The sequence below is a fragment of the Salvelinus fontinalis genome, chromosome 16 (genome assembly GCF_029448725.1).
Source record: "Salvelinus fontinalis isolate EN_2023a chromosome 16, ASM2944872v1, whole genome shotgun sequence".
Lineage (NCBI taxonomy): Eukaryota > Metazoa > Chordata > Actinopteri > Salmoniformes > Salmonidae > Salvelinus > Salvelinus fontinalis.
The window spans coordinates 12088769-12104800 of NC_074680.1; the positions used below are offsets into that span (position 1 = coordinate 12088769).

At 43.7% G+C, this 16032-nt stretch overlaps 1 protein-coding gene across 2 annotated transcripts in view; it reads right to left on the bottom strand.

Moving 5' to 3' along the window:
- greb1 (growth regulating estrogen receptor binding 1) overlaps positions 1 to 15637 on the bottom strand; it is a 58230-nt gene extending 42593 nt beyond the window's left edge. For both annotated transcript variants that reach the window (XM_055864405.1, XM_055864404.1), the window contains exon 1: positions 15395 to 15637. The gene's annotated coding sequence lies outside the window, so the exon portion shown is untranslated. The remainder of the gene's footprint in view (positions 1 to 15394) is intronic.
- Positions 15638 to 16032: the final 395 nt, after the last annotated feature.

Here is a 16032-nt window from a genome sequence, read left to right on the forward strand (position 1 = left end):
CAGCCAGTCAGATACGCAGCCAGACCTATTAGCCACTCTTTTTGCCCCATCTCGTTCAACCATAACATTTTAAAATTCTTTATCAATCCATGGAGCCTTAAGCCTTAAGAAACTGACTGTTAGAACTGTTAACAGGTACATGTTTATCAATAATTAGAAGAAGCAATTTCATAAATTCATCAAATGCAGTGTCTGGATGCGCCTTATTAATCACATCTGACAAACACCTATTTTTAACATCATCCACATAAAAGTCACAGCAAAATCTTTATGATCTCTTATACACTATTTTAGGCCCGAATTTTGGAACTTTGGCTTTCCTGGATATACCCACTATACTGGGATCACTGCATCCAATGGGTACAGCTTTAGAACAAGGTTCTACAGTATTAGTACAAATTTGATCAATACATGTGAGTGATCTTGTTCCTGTAGTGTTTGTAAACACCCTGGTAGGTTGATTAATAACCTGAACCAGATTACAGGCGCTGGTTCCAGTAAGAAGTTTCCTCTTGAGCGGACAGCTTGATGAAAACCAGTCAATATTCAGGTCCCCAAGAAAGTAAACCTCTCTGTTTACATCACATACACTATCAAGCATTTTACACATATTATTTAGATACTGACTGTTAGCACTTGGTGGCCTATAGCAACACCCCAAAATAAAAGGCTTTAGGTGTGCCAAGTGAACCTGCAACCACAACAACACTTGACATTACAGGTATACGGCTCTGAATATATACAGCAACACCTCCCCCATAAGCATTCCTGTCCCTTCTATAGATGTTATATCCTTGTCTTGCTACTGTTCTATCATCAAATGGATTTTCTAAGTGCGTTTCAGAAATGGCTAATATGTTAATGTTATCTGATGTTATAAATAAGTCTCATGAAATCAATAACTTGCTAAGGCTACATATATTAATTATACATATATTAATATGGGCTATTTTCAGCCCTTTCCTGGGTAGCTTATCAGACATCGACATAATGTGGAAAAAGCAAACAAAGCAAGAAACATAATATACATTCAGCAGTCCATCGTTCATTGAATCAGATGGTGTGCGTAAGTGTTTGTGTGTGTGCTGCGGGGTTGAAGCTATGAACCAATAGGCTTGGTTCTCTCATCCCTTCCAGACTTCTGGGAGGGAGGATGGACAATGAGCCTGTCATAGCAGATGTAAGCAATGTCCCCACGCGCTCTGGCAGCTTTCATGGCTGGGATCAGTTCTTTCCTCTTCTAGCACACAGCTTCAGGATATTCCTCGTTGAGGAAGATTTACGTTCCTCTCTAGTTCTCGACTCTTTCCAGAACAGCTAGCTTGTCCTTGAACCTCAGGAACTTGACCACTATCGGCCTGAGCCTATCACCTGGGCCCGGTGGTGGGTTTTCCAGTTCTGTGGGTGTGCTACACCTCAATCTTCCTGTGGTCCATCTTCAGTTTCTCCAAGATCATTTCCCTCACTTTGTCCTCAGACTCCGTCTAGGTCTCAGGTGGAGATTCTGCAGTGTTGTTCCACCTTAATTGTCCCTCAAGATAATCAGATTTCTCCGTCATTGTTATCATGGATTCACATACAGAACTGATGTCCTCTCAATGATTTACAGATCACAGTCATCTTGCCGTTCTCCTGTTTGAACTGTTCTTCAGGTCCTGGACCTCTCTGGTCAGGTCGTGTATTGTTTTATTAGTTGACTCCACCAGTATTTGGACAACACACATAAAACTATTTTCTTGTTACTTGTAGAACAACTTTTTTGTGTCTGTTTAAAAGATCCTTCACCTGTGATGGAGAGACACAACTGTCCTCAGCGGTACTCCCGCCGGCTTTGGTCGTTGTCATGGTAGCAATGTAGGTTACGCTGTTACTCCTCGCAGTTCCAGACAGGGAACGTTGCAGGGAAGATAGAGACATGGGGAGAGAGAAAACGGGGGGGGGGAAGCAAGAAAAATAGTGCGATACAGAAAGAGAAAATGAAGTAGTGTATCTTGTTGTGAACAGCAGATATTCGCTAACTAGCCTGTTCTTTACACTGACTCTGGCACACACACACACACACACACACACACACACACACCTACACATACAGCAGTGACGGCAGACTCCGGCGCGATGGCCATCCAATCTCCCCCTCCATAAAACAATCAGCTATACAGTCACAAAGTTAGGTCGCCCTGACCTAAACAGCCTGCTCAGCTCAGCTCGCACCCACCACACACACACAAAGGTGGCTCAGCTCAGCAGCGTGTGTAAACACAGCAAGGCCAGCACTCACAGTCACTATTACAGTACACTACAATTCATTACACACTACACCATACACACACTAACATTGGCCATACATACTAATCCTATACAACATACGCTCACTATTACAGAGTAACACACACACCTTCACTATCTGACATACTCCTGATGAAGGCACAAGACAAAACGTAGGCCGCAGGGTACCATCTCTGAAGGCTAATACGTTTACATTTAAGTCATTTATCAGACGCTCTTATCCCTAGCGACTTACAGTTAGTGCATTAATCTTAAGATAGCTAGGTGGGACAACCACACATCACAGTAGTAAGTACAAGTTTCCTCAATAAAGAAGTCAGTGCTAGTAGGAAGAGACAAAGGCAGATTTTCCCCACAATTTTGAAGAGGTGGGGTTTCAGATGTTTTAGAAAGATGGGCAGGGACTCCGCTGTCCTGGCGTTTTGGGGAGGCTTGTTCCATAATTGGAGTGCCAGAACAGAGAAGGATTTTGTCTGGGCTGAGCCGGAGCTGAGGGCCAAGAGACCAGAGGTGGCAAACGTAGTGCTCGGGTTGGGTGTAGGGTTTGAGCATAGCCTGAAGGTAGAGGGGCAGTTCCTCTTGCTGCTCCGTAGTCAGGCACCAGGGTCTTGAAGCCGACGCAAGTTTTCATCGTAAGTAAAATCATTTGGGTGAACTATCCTTGTAGTCACCCCGCTAACACGAGGAAACAATATAGACAGAGGAGTGTGTATAATAGAGGTATTCCCATTAAGACGCATTGAGGCCTTGGTCTATAGAGGGCTGTGTGAATTGAAGCCTTGGCAAGCCGCCCAGTCGTGTGAGTGTGACTGAGTGCGAATCTGCTCTCTAAATAGTCAGGCTGTCTGAGAGAGAAACACACATCACAACACTAGGTCAATCCCACCTAATCCCACTACTCTAAACCCCCTGATCAGTCCATATGCGGCCTACACACACACACACACACACACACACACACACACGCAAAAAAAAAAAAAACCAGACACACTCATCATCTCAGCACAGTTCTTTAGCCCTTTATCTGAAAGGCGAGCCGTTTCATTAACAGACCACCAACTGCTAGAGGAATCCCACCCTAGCCACCAATGCTAACTGGTAATGCTACCACTACTGCTAAGGCTAACGCTAGCCTACCTTTCACTCTTACAGCAACGACAGTCAGGGGTCAATCCTTACTTCAGATCATCTTCGAGACTGCTGCCTAAATCAGTGTTTCTCAACTATTGTTGTGCCTGGGACTTGCAAGCTATGATATCAATACAAGGACCACTTGTATTGATATCAATGGAATGTTCCATGCAAGGGTGCAACTTTGGTTTTAGTGGGGGGGGCAATATTATTATTATATATATTTTTAATAAATATATAAACACTACAAACAGCCTACCGGACCGATCGGAGGCGTCCGCATGGTCCTAAAGCACACTGTTGCCTCGTTTTGTCATGGAGCAAGGTGTGGGGAAAGCACAAGATGAAAGACTACAACAGGGTTCCCCCAACTGGCGGCCATGTTTTCTGAGCAATTAAAAAAATATAGATAGATATTTTGGGGAATTTTCAAACACCAGGAAAGTGATTTTAATTTTGGAAATCTGTGGCCAAGCATTACCACACATAATAGAGAGACACGTGATCGTTTTGAATTATTATGTTTTTATTCAAATATTATATCTGTTTGTATTTGTATTTATTATGGATCCCCTTCTCTTCCTGGTATTATATCTGTTTGTATTTGTATTTATTATGGATCCCCATTCTCTTCCTGATATTATATCTGTTTGTATTTGTATTTATTAGGGATCCCCTTCTCTTCCTGATATTATATCTGTTTGTATTTGTATTTATTATGGATCCCCATTCTCTTCCTGATATTATATCTGTTTGTATTTGTATTTATTATGGATCCCCATTCTCTTCCTGATATTATATCTGTTTGTATTTGTATTTATTATGGATCCCCTTCTCTTCCTGATTTTATATCTGTTTGTATTTGTATTTATTATGGATCCCCATTCTCTTCCTGATATTATATCTGTTTGTATTTGTATTTATTATGGATCCCCATTCTCTTCCTGATATTATATCTGTTTGTATTTGTATTTATTATGGATCCCCATTCTCTTCCTGATATTATATCTGTTTGTATTTGTATTTATTATGGATCCCCATTCTCTTCCTGATATTATATCTGTTTGTATTTGTATTTATTAGGGATCCCCTTCTCTTCCTGATATTATATCTGTTTGTATTTGTATTTATTATGGATCCCCATTCTCTTCCTGATATTATATCTGTTTGTATTTGTATTTATTATGGATCCCATTCTCTTCCTGATATTATATCTGTTTGTATTTGTATTTATTATGGATCCCCATTCTCTTCCTGGGGTCCAGCAAAATGAAGGCAGTTTATACCATTTTAAAAACATTACAATACATTCACAGATTTCACAACACACGGTGTGCCCTTAGGCCCCAACTCCACCACTACCACATACTGTATCTACAGTACAAAATCCATGTGTATGTATAGTGTGTATGTTATTGTGTGTGTGTGTGTGTGTGTGTGTGTGTGTGTGTGTGTGTGTGTGTGTGTGTGTGTGTGTGTGTGTGTGTGTGTGTGTGTGTGTGTGTGTGTGTGTGTGTGTGTGTGTGTGTGTCAGTATGCATGCATGTGTCAGTGCCAATGTTTGTGTTGCTTCACAGTCCCTGCTGTTCCATAAGGTTTTTTTAATCTGTTTTTTAAATCTAATTGTACTGCGTCAGTTACTTGATGTGGAATAGAGTTCCATGTAGTCATGGCTCTATGTAGTACTGTGTGCCTCCCATAGTCTGTTCTGGACTTGGGGACTGTGAAGAGACCTCTTGTGGCATGTCTTGTGGGGTATGCATGGGTGTCTAAGCTGCTATTTCGGTGCATTCAATATGTCAATACCTCTCATAAATACAAGTAGTGATGAAGTCCATCTCTACTCCACTTTCATCCAGGAGAGATTGACATGCATATTATTAATATTAGCTCTCTGTGTACATCCAAGGGCCAGCTGTACTGCCCTGTTCTGAGCCAATTGCAATTTTCCTAAGTCCCTTTTTTGTGGCACCTGACTACACGACTGAACTTTATTTTTTAATTTTTAATTTATCCGTTATTTTACCAGGTAAGTTGACTGAGAACACGTTCTCATTTACAGCAACGACCTGGGGAATAGTTACAGGGGAGAGGTGGGGGATGAATGAGCCAATCGTAAACTGGGGATTATTAGGTGAGCGTGATGGTTTGAGGGCCAGATTGGGAATTTAGCCAGGACACCGGGGTTAAGAGTGGTCAAGGTGCGACTAGGGCCTGTAGGACCTGCCTTGTTGATAGTGTTGTTAAGAAGGCAGAGCATTGCTTTATTATAGACAGACTTCTCCCCATCTTAGCTACTACTGCATCAATATGTTTTGACCTTGACAGTTTACAATCTAGGGTTACACCAAGCAGTTTAGTCATCTCAACGTGCTCAATTTCCACATGATTTATTACAATATTTTGTTGAGGTTTAGGGTTTCGTGAGTGTTTTGTTCCAAATACAATGCTTTTAGTTTTAGAAATATTTAGGGGTAACTTATTCCTTGCCACCCACTCTGAAACTAACTGCAGCTCTTTGTTGAGTGTTGCAGTCATTTCAGTCGCTGTAGTAGCTGACGTGTATAGTGGTGAGTCATCTGCATACATAGACACTCTGGCTTTACTCAAAGCAAGGGGCCTAACCAGCTACCCTGAGGAATTCCTGATTCTAACTGGATTATATTTGAGAGGCTTCCATTAAAGAACACCCTCTGTTTTCTGTTAGACAAGTAACTCTTTATCCACATTATAACAGGGGGTGTAAGGCCATAACACATACGTTTTTCCAGCAGCAGACTATGATCGATAATGTCAAAAGCTGCACTGAAGTCTAACAAGACAGCCCCCACAATAATTTGATCATCAATTCATCTCAGCCAATCATTAGTCATCTGTGTAAGTGCTGTGCTTGTTGAGTGTCCTTCCATATAAGTGTGCTGAAATTGTTTACTGTGAAATAGCATTGTATCTGGTCAAACATAATTTTGTTCCGGAAGTTTACTAAGGGTTGGTAACAGGCTGAGTGGTCGGCTATTTGAGCCAGTAAAGGGGGCTTTACTATTCTTGGGCAGCGGAATGACTTTAGCTTCCCTCCAGGCCTGAGGGCACACACTCCCTAGTAGGTTTAAATTGAAGATGTGGCAAATAGGAGTGGCAATATCGTCTGCTATTATACTCAGTCATTTTCCATCCAGATTGTCAGACCCTGGTGGCTTGTCATTGTTGATAGACAACAATAATTTTTTTCACCTCTTCCACACTGACTTTACGGAATTCAAAAGTACAATTCTTGTCTTTCATAATTTGGTCCGATAGACATGGATGTGTAGTGTCAGCATTTGTTGCTGGCATGTCATCCCTAAGTTTGCTTATCTTGCCAATGAAAAAGTCATTAAAGTAGTTATCAATATCAGTGGGCTTTGTGATGAATGAGCCATCTGATTCAATGAATGAAGGAGCCGAGTTGGCTTTTTTCCCAACATTTCATTTAAGGTACCCCAAAGCATTTTACTATCATTCTTTATATACTTAATCTTTGTTTCATAGTGTAGTTTCTTTTTCCTTTTCTTTAGTTTAGTCACATTATTTCATGTTTGGGCATCTTTCTGTCAATTTGCAGTCTACAAATAATTTTTGTGAATAATTTGAATCTAGTTTGTTTTAATTTTATATTTAACCTTGTATTTAACTATGCAAGTCAGTAAAGAACAAATTCTTATTTACAATGACGTCCTACCCCAGCCAAACCCTCCCCTAATCTGGACGACGCTGGGCCAATTGTGCGCCGCCCTATGGGACTCCCAATCATGGCCGGTTGTGATACAGCCCGGGATCAAACCCGAGTGGGTATTGATGCCTCAAGCGCTGCGATGCAGTGTCTTAAACCGCTGCACCACTTGGGAGGCCATCGCCACTTGTTGATGATCCCTGGTCTATACACACACAAACACACACGCAGTGATACACACAGGCACAGACACAAACACACACGCATGCACACACAGTGATACACACAGACACAGACACACACGCATGCACACACAGTGATACACACAGACACAGACGCATGCACACACAGTGATAGACACAGACACACACGCACGCACACACACACACACACACACACACACACACACACACACACACACACACACACACACACACACACACACACACACACACACACACACACACACACACACACACACACACACACACACACACACACACACACACACACACACACACACAAAATGCTAGTTTCTGGGCCAGTTAATACACTGATGCAGTTTATGAGGAAAGGAAGAGACAGAAGACAAAACATCGTAATGACCAGAGACAAGTCATCATCACACCTCTAAAATCACAGATTGGAGGGCTTTTAAAAGGAGAGGAAGAGAGGAGAGCAGAGGAGAGGGAGGGAAGGAGATAAAAGTAGAGGTGCACTGATGGCACTTTGGGGTCTTAAGAAGCCCCACACTCCCCCCTTCCTCACCCCCTGACAGGGAGGTGGCACTTTCTTTCATCCTCCCCTCCTCCCCATCGCCTCCCTCTCTTCCCCTCCTTTCTTTTCCCAGGGGAGAGCAGCAGCACTATTGTGTCTGTTCATGACCCCCCCCCCCCCACACTCTCTGTCACACACACTTCAGTCTTGTATTTAGGAGCCTCTACACCCCCCCACGTCAAACAGCGCTTAGAAAGATGCTTTTCCACTGTCCTCACCTCACACCCCAGAGTAGAGGTGCAGCCAATCAATAGTAGCGACTTGAATACTGACGGACCTTCATAAAACCCTCTCCATGGTAGATGTGAAAATCACAGTTAGTTAAAACATGGGTAGCACTCTTAATGCTTCGCTACCATTACATTCATAAGAAAGTCAAATGCATGTTCTGTTGTTGGTCCTCTGTGCCACATAAACTGTAAGGAATTAGTGTTGAAAAGTGTTATTATGGTAAACCCATTTAAATATCCCCCCATGAGCATTCTAAAATGCCAACTAAGAGGCTGCTAGAAAAAGAGACATGAAGAGGAACCATGTGGCTTATGCTTGTTTCTTGACCGCGGCCTCTGATCACAGTGTTTTGGCTAGACGGCATGCAGTGTGCCCACAGAGATTTCCAAAAAACGAGGCGCAACATCGCGATACTTCCAGGAAGGCGTCGTAAAGCAGACTCGACAGACCAGACCAGGGTTTGGGGTTCGGCAAGTCAATTGGGAGAAGTGACAAATGTGTCCTTAGTTGTTAATTTTCTCAAATTCTAAAAGGCAAAACCTTGATTCAAAGCCAATGTGTTAAGTAGCTGAACTGGTCATTACTACAACTACGTAAAAGTGACAAACTGACACGTTTTCATTTCTGTCAAAAACAGTTTTATATCATAAAAAGTGCCTTTTGTTTGACGGCCTGCACATGCGCAGTTCGTCGCGACACGACCGTTAGAGCCGATGAAGTGTTTCTGCCAGCTAATATCGCCATGACACCGCCTACAAGTGTGATCGGGGATTTCTATTGGAGAAGCAGATTCTGCATATCTTCATACTGTACTGCCTTTGCTATGACAGGTTCTGTTTTATACTAGAGCTGCTTTCTTGGTCAGGGCCCGTATGCAGATAGTGTCTTAGAATAGTGCTGATCTAGAATCAGTTTAGCCTTTTAGATCATTATGAATCGAATCAAATCAATTGTTATTTGTTACAGGCACCAAATACAACAGGTGTAGACCTTACTGTGAAATGCTTACTTACAAGCCCTTAACCAACAAGGCAGTTCAAGAAATAGAGTTTTTTTTTTAAAAGGACTCAATAAACTACAGTAAAAAATGCAATGATTCCCGGGTGGGGCAGTGGTCTAGGGCACTGCATCGCAGTGCTAACTGCGCCACCAGAGTCTCTGGGTTCGCCCCCAGGCTCTGTCGCAGCCGGCCGCGACCGGGAGGTCCGTGGGGCGACGCACAATTGGGCTAGCGTCGTCCGGGTTAGGGAGGGTTTGGCCGGTAGGGATTTCCTTGTCTCATCGCGCTCCAGCGACTCCTGTGGCGGGCTGTGGCGCAGTGCGCGCTAACCAAGGGGGCCAGGTACACGGTGTTTCCTCCGACACATTGGTGCGGCTGGCTTCCGGGTTGGAGGCGCGCTGTGTTAAAGAAGCAGTGCGGCTTGGTTGGGTTGTGCTTCAGAGGACGCATGACTTTCGACCTTCGTCTCTCCCGAGCCCGTACGGGAGTTGTAGCGATGAGACAAGATAGTAATTACTAGCGATTGGATACCACGAAAATTGGGGAGAAAAGGGGATAAAATTTAATGTAAATTTTTTTTTACAAAAATAATAAAATGTAATGAAAAGTAACACGATAAAATAACAATAACAAGGCTATATACAGGGAGTACAGGTTAGTCGAGGCCATTTGTACATGTAGGTAAGGGCAAAGTGACTATTTAGATAATAAGATACTAGATGATTAGCAGCGAGTAGCAGCAGTGTAAAAACAAAAGGGGGGAGGGGGGGGGTCAATGTAAACAGTCCGATGGCCATTTGATTAATTGTTCAGCAGTCTTATAGTTTCGGGGTAGAAGCTGTTAAGGAGCCTTTTGGACCTAGACTTGGCGCTCCGGTATGCTTGCCGTGCGATAGCAGAGAGAACAGTCTATGACCGAATAAGATTATATGGACAGATCCTAGATCAGCCATCCTACTCTAAGATGCTTAGTGGATATGGACCCAGATGTCCCTTGGAAAAGAGTTATCCAATGCCCTCAATGGGACATCCTGGTTTAAATAAAGGCTAAGAATGCAGCATATAGATGAGAGTAGACCGGGCCAGGGTGGGATCTCTGTCCTGTGAGTGTTCTCACATAACAACCACAGAGACCAGGCACTTTCATTGACCCTCTAAAGAGCAGAGGGGAGGAGGAAAAGAGCATTAGAGGCTTTTAGCCCTGAGGTGTGTGTGTGTGGGGAGAGGGGGGGGGGGTTCTTTTATCCTTGTGGGGACCTAAAATCCCCAAAAGTCCCCACAAGAATAGTAAAACAAGGAGAATTCTCCCTCCCTAGAATTATAGTTAGGGTAAGAATTAGGGTTAAGGTAAGGGGCTAGTGGTTAGGTTTAGGGTTAGGAGTTAGGTTTAGGGTAAGAATTAGGGTTAAGGTAAGGGGCTAGTGGTTAGGTTTAGGGTTAGGAGTTAGGTTTAGGGTTAGAATTAGGGTTAAGGTAAGGGGCTAGTGGTTAGGTTTAGGGTTAGGAGTTAGGTTTAGGGTAAGAATTAGGGTTAAGGTAAGGGGCTAGTGGTTAGGTTTAGGGTTAGGAGTTAGGTTTAGGGTTAGAATTAGGGTTAGGGTAAGGGGCTAGTGGTTAGGTTTAAGGTTAGGAGTTAGGTTTAGGGTTAGAATTAGGGTTAGGGTAAGGGGCTAGTGGTTAGGTTTAGGGTTAGGAGTTAGGTTTAGGGTTAGAATTAGGGTTAGGGTAAGGGGCTAGGGTTAGGTTTAAGGTTAGGAGTTAGGTTTAGGGTTAGAATTAGGGTTAGGGTAAGGGGTTAGTGGTTAGGTTTAGGGTTAGAATTAGGGTTAGGGTAAGGGGCTAGTGGTTAGGTTTAAGGTTAGGAGTTAGGTTTAGGGTTAGAATTAGGGTTAGGGTAAGGGGCTAGTGGTTAAGTTTAAGGTTAGAGGTTAGGATAGAAGGCAAATAGATTTTAGGTCCCCACAAGAATAGAAGAACATGTGTGTGTGTGTGTGTGTGTGTGTGTGTGTGTGTGTGTGTGTGTGTGTGTGTGTGTGTGTGTGTGTGTGTGTGTGTGTGTGTGTGTGTGTGTGTGTGTGTGTGTGTGTGTGTGTGTGTGTTTATTTAGACACCCAGTAAACCAGTGCTATCTGACTGGTGGTGTGGGAGGGAGAAGTTCAGAAGAGCAAACACAAACATTATCCATCTACAGGGGGAGAGCAGGGCCTACATCACATACACACACACACACAAAGACCTCCCACAAGGTTCATCTCAAGACAAGAGGTCAAAGGGTGAGTCCAGATAACAATGTTTGGGCAGGGCTTTGATGGGACCCCAAAACCCCTCCACACACACACACACACACACACACACACACACACACACACACACACACACACACACACACACACACACACACACACACACACACACACACACACACACACACGAGTATGCATGCACGTACGCACACATGCACGTGCGCTCTGCTGTCCTGTCGGCTCAGTGGATACAAAAGGCCTCTTCCAGGGGTCATGGGTAGAAGGTCAAGGGTCAGAGAGATAGCCAGTGGTTGTTCTCTCAGGACTGGCCCACATACCACCAACCCATTCTCCTCTAACCTCTAACCTCTAACCCCTGCACGCTCGCTGACACTCACACACAGTCCTAACCTCTCACTACAGGACCACATTACCGGCACAGCCAGATGCATTCAGAGCTGCTCCCTCTGTGTGTTTCTTTGTGTGTGTGCATTGGTGTGTGTGTGTGTGTGTGTTTCTTTGTGTGTATGTGTTTCTTTGTGTGTTTGTGTGTGCACGTGCGCGTGTGTTTTTTTTGTTGCTGAGCGAGAGAGGTGTCAGCAGTGTGAATGGTGAATGTGGCAGCAGGCAGTTCTTTGAAACGGAGCTGAATGCTCTGAAGCCAACCCCTCAGTGCGATGGGAATGGGAGTCCAGTTTAGCAGATGCTACAACTTTACTGATCAATGACTGTAAATAAACACTGTCTTTCACCATCTCCTCAATAGCTACATGGATCAATGTGCCTATCCAGGGACACAAGCTGCCCGGGGTGGGTATGGATATGGAATAGGGAATACAAGACAAGGAATTTGGGATAGAGGGCTGGAACACGAGATTCTGTTCCCGGGCTCTCTCTGAGCTACCTGTTTGTATCTTGAAAGAAATCAAACCGTAATGATACTTACTATGTAATTACCAGGTCATGGAATCTTTGCTACAGCTCATTAGTCCTAGAATGGTACATTGCTTCCTTGCTATCTCCCTCTCTCAGACTCAAACTTTCCCTGGTCTTTCTTCCCCCTCTTTCTCTCCTTTCTGTCTTCTTGCTCTCTTTTCACTGCCGCTTCTCTCCCCGTCCTCTCTCTTCCCTTTCGTACCATCTTGCCCCCTCCCTCCATTTTCCTACTCTCTCTCTCTCTCTCTAGCTCTCCCATCCCCCGATGAGGGTTTGTAATCTCACTCTAGTGTAAATAGGACTCGTTGCGCCTCAGTGACAATCATACTGCAAAATACATAATGACTGCTAGACTATTACAATTCTACCACTATCTCACAAAAGCTCTGTCTCATCCTGCGCTCTCAAAATTAATGGTGACTCGAGGAACCCTGGAGTTCATCAAGGAACCATTGCTAGTCAATGGTTCATATTGACACCTTCAGTTAGTTGAGGGGTTCATGAAGGAACCTTTAATAGTTCAATGTAGCAACCGGTTCCTGGAGGAACCCTGGAGGAACCCTGGAGTGGAGGCGTGGCTTAGTAGGGGCGTAGTTTTAAGATCGGTTTTGTTTTCACCACCCGTGAGAGTAAATGTCCTTCCTTTTCATGTGTTCTGTTGTATTGTTATCACATGTTAAGATTGAACACTGACTGTTGTGTAGCTTCAGTGAGGCTAACAGAGGTGTATGAGTACCTCAGGAGCCTATTCAAATCCCAATGTATGAATAGTCACCCCTTTAGGACACACTTTATTTGGATAGTCTGGACTGTCTATCTGTAGATGCTCTACCGATGGTCATATTATCAACAAACTATCTGTTTATAAGCAACTGTTTGCTATGGTTAGGGTTAAGTTTAGAATAAGGGTTAGGGTAAAGGTTAGGGTAAGGGTTAAATTTAGGGTTAGAGCTAGGGTTAGTAGATAGTTGAAATGTTACTGATAGTCTGTGGAGCATCTACAGATGGACTATCCACGTAAAGTGTTACCCCCACTTTATGACTATATGTCATCAGACATGTTAATATTATTCATATTATATTAGAATATGTAAAATGTATTTGATTTCTTTTTTAGTTCACCTTTATTTAACCAGGTAAGCCAGTTGAGAACAAGTTCTCATTTACAACTGCGACCTGGCCAAGATAAAGCAAAGCAGTGCGACAAAAACAACAGCGTTACACATGGGATAAACAATCATACAGTCAATAGCACAATAGAAAAACAAAACAATTATGGGGATGAGGTAGGTAGTTGGTTGGATTGGCTATTTACAGATGGGCTGTGTACAGCTGCAGCGATCGGTAAGCTGCTCTGACAGATGACGCCTAAAGTTAGTGAGGGAGATATGAGTCTCCGACTTCAGTGATTTTTTCAATTCGTTCCAGTCATTGGCAGCAGAGAACTGGAAGGAAAGGCGGCCAAAGGAGGTGTTGGCTTTGGGGATGACCAGTGAAATATACCTGCTGGAGCACGTGCTACGGGTGGGTGTTGCAATGGTAACCAGTGAGCGAAGATAAGGCGGAGCTTTACCTAGCAAAGACTTATAGAATACCTGGAGCCAGTGGGTTTGGCGACAAATATGTAGCGAGGACCAGCCTATGAGCGCATACAGGTCACAGTGGTGGGTAGTATATGGGGCTTTGGTGACAAAACGGATGGCACTGTGATAGACTACATCCAGTTTGCTGAGTAGAGTGTTTGGAGGCTATGTGTCGGAGGCTAAAATGTGTTGGAGGCTAAAATGAGGGCCCTGCCGAGTGGCGCAACACTCTAAAGGCACTGCATCGAAGTGCTAGAGGCGTTACTACAGACCCGGGTTAATTCCCTGGCTGTGTCACAACTGGCTGTGGCTGGGAGTCTCATAGGACGGCACACAATTGGCCCAGCGTAGTCCGGGTTGCTGAGGGTTTTGCCAGTGGGGCTTTACTTAGCTCATCGCACTCTAGTGGGCCGGGTGCCTGCGTGCTGACCCCGGTCGGCAGTTAGACAGTGTTTCCTCCGACACATTGGTGCGGCTGGCTTCCGGGTTAAGCTGGCGGGTGTGAATTAAGGAGCGCGGTTAGGCGGGTCATGTTTAGGACACATGACTCAACCTTCGCCTCTCCCAAGCCCGTTGGGGAGTTTCAGTGATGAGACAAGATAAAAAGTTGGGGAGTAATAATAATATGTAAAATGCTATCAATATTCAAGGACATTTTTAATTTGCTGTGTACAAACTTAACACGAACCGTAATGACATTTACCCTAACGGTGTCCAAAAAGGACAATCTGAAAGCCATGCCTCCAATAAGCCACGAGTCCAATCTGAAAGGCTCTACAATATATTATTAAAAAGGTTGAAAATTTAACCCTTCCCATCACAAAAAGGTTCCGGTTTTAACCTTTACACACGGGTCCCCGAAGACCCTTTTCCGAGGGGTTCATCAAGGAACCTTTCTGAACTAGAAAGGTTCCGCTGGTGTGGCGACCCAAAAGGTTCTTCCAGACACCTTTCCTTCTCAGAGTGTAGCCTGTCTGCGACACAGCCCATAGTAAAGTGAGGTTTAAAAAACAAACAAATAGGCAAAACCATCAAACACAACCCAGTCTTTACCGGGATCCGAGAGGGTAGCCATAACCCATCAGAAAAGTGTGTCCACTCCAGACTGACCATTTTGGAATGACCGATAAATACCAACAACAAACACTAGAACAAACACAGATGATGTACTGATCTAAGCACAGAAACATTACTTGTTAAATCTCTCGAGGATTCAAAGCATCCTACTTTCTTTGGCACCTAATATTCTCATGTAACTGGATGGTTCCCTTCCTAGCATGGTGAAAACAGACCTCGTCTCCCTGTTACTGTATGGATTCTGTTTCTGGCAGCAACAGCTCTGTCCATAGAACAATGATGGAGATACAAGACTCTGGCCTTGAGAACAGTCTAGGAGATTAACAAGGACCTTGTGTATTGGGAGTCAGAGAAGACCCGCATTTGTAACGCGAGTCGACGTGTTCAACATAAACACTAATAATAGATCAAGTCAACTTACCTGTGAATTAAACTGATAATGCTGGTAAAAAAAAAATACAATAGCGACTTGTTGCGATAGCATTAAATTATTAGGTCCATATCTCTGCGAGTAGCCGTACGCGCGGAGGTCACTGATCAGTACGGTGGTCGTCTGGTCAGTAAACCAAGTACCGGGCAAGAGAAATCTGGCCAGCGAGATAAACTACGAGGGAAACTGGGTGACGCTTCTCATCCCCTGATCCCCTGAATGAAATGTTCATACCCCTTTCACACGGACAGTGGTATCTTCCAAGACAGGAGCCATTCGTAATCTGGACTAAACCACTTTGAATCAAGTAAGATTTTTTGAAGGCAAGATTTCAGTCTAATATTTACACAGAACGATTCACGGAAGTAGTCTACAACGAACTCAACGCATGCACCATATACTAATTTACAATATATAGGCTACATATACGCCTATGTTATATGTTATGGGTACTTGTTGACCAACGTGTATTGGTAGATATTCAATAAGAAGCTAATTATAGGCTACATTTTGGAAGATTATGAGGTAGGCTAACCTATGCAATAGCCTAGCCCATGTTACTGCCATAGTCAGAGGTGAAGAGTAGATGCAAAACATATGGGTACCATAATAATGCCTAGTCTACCTCT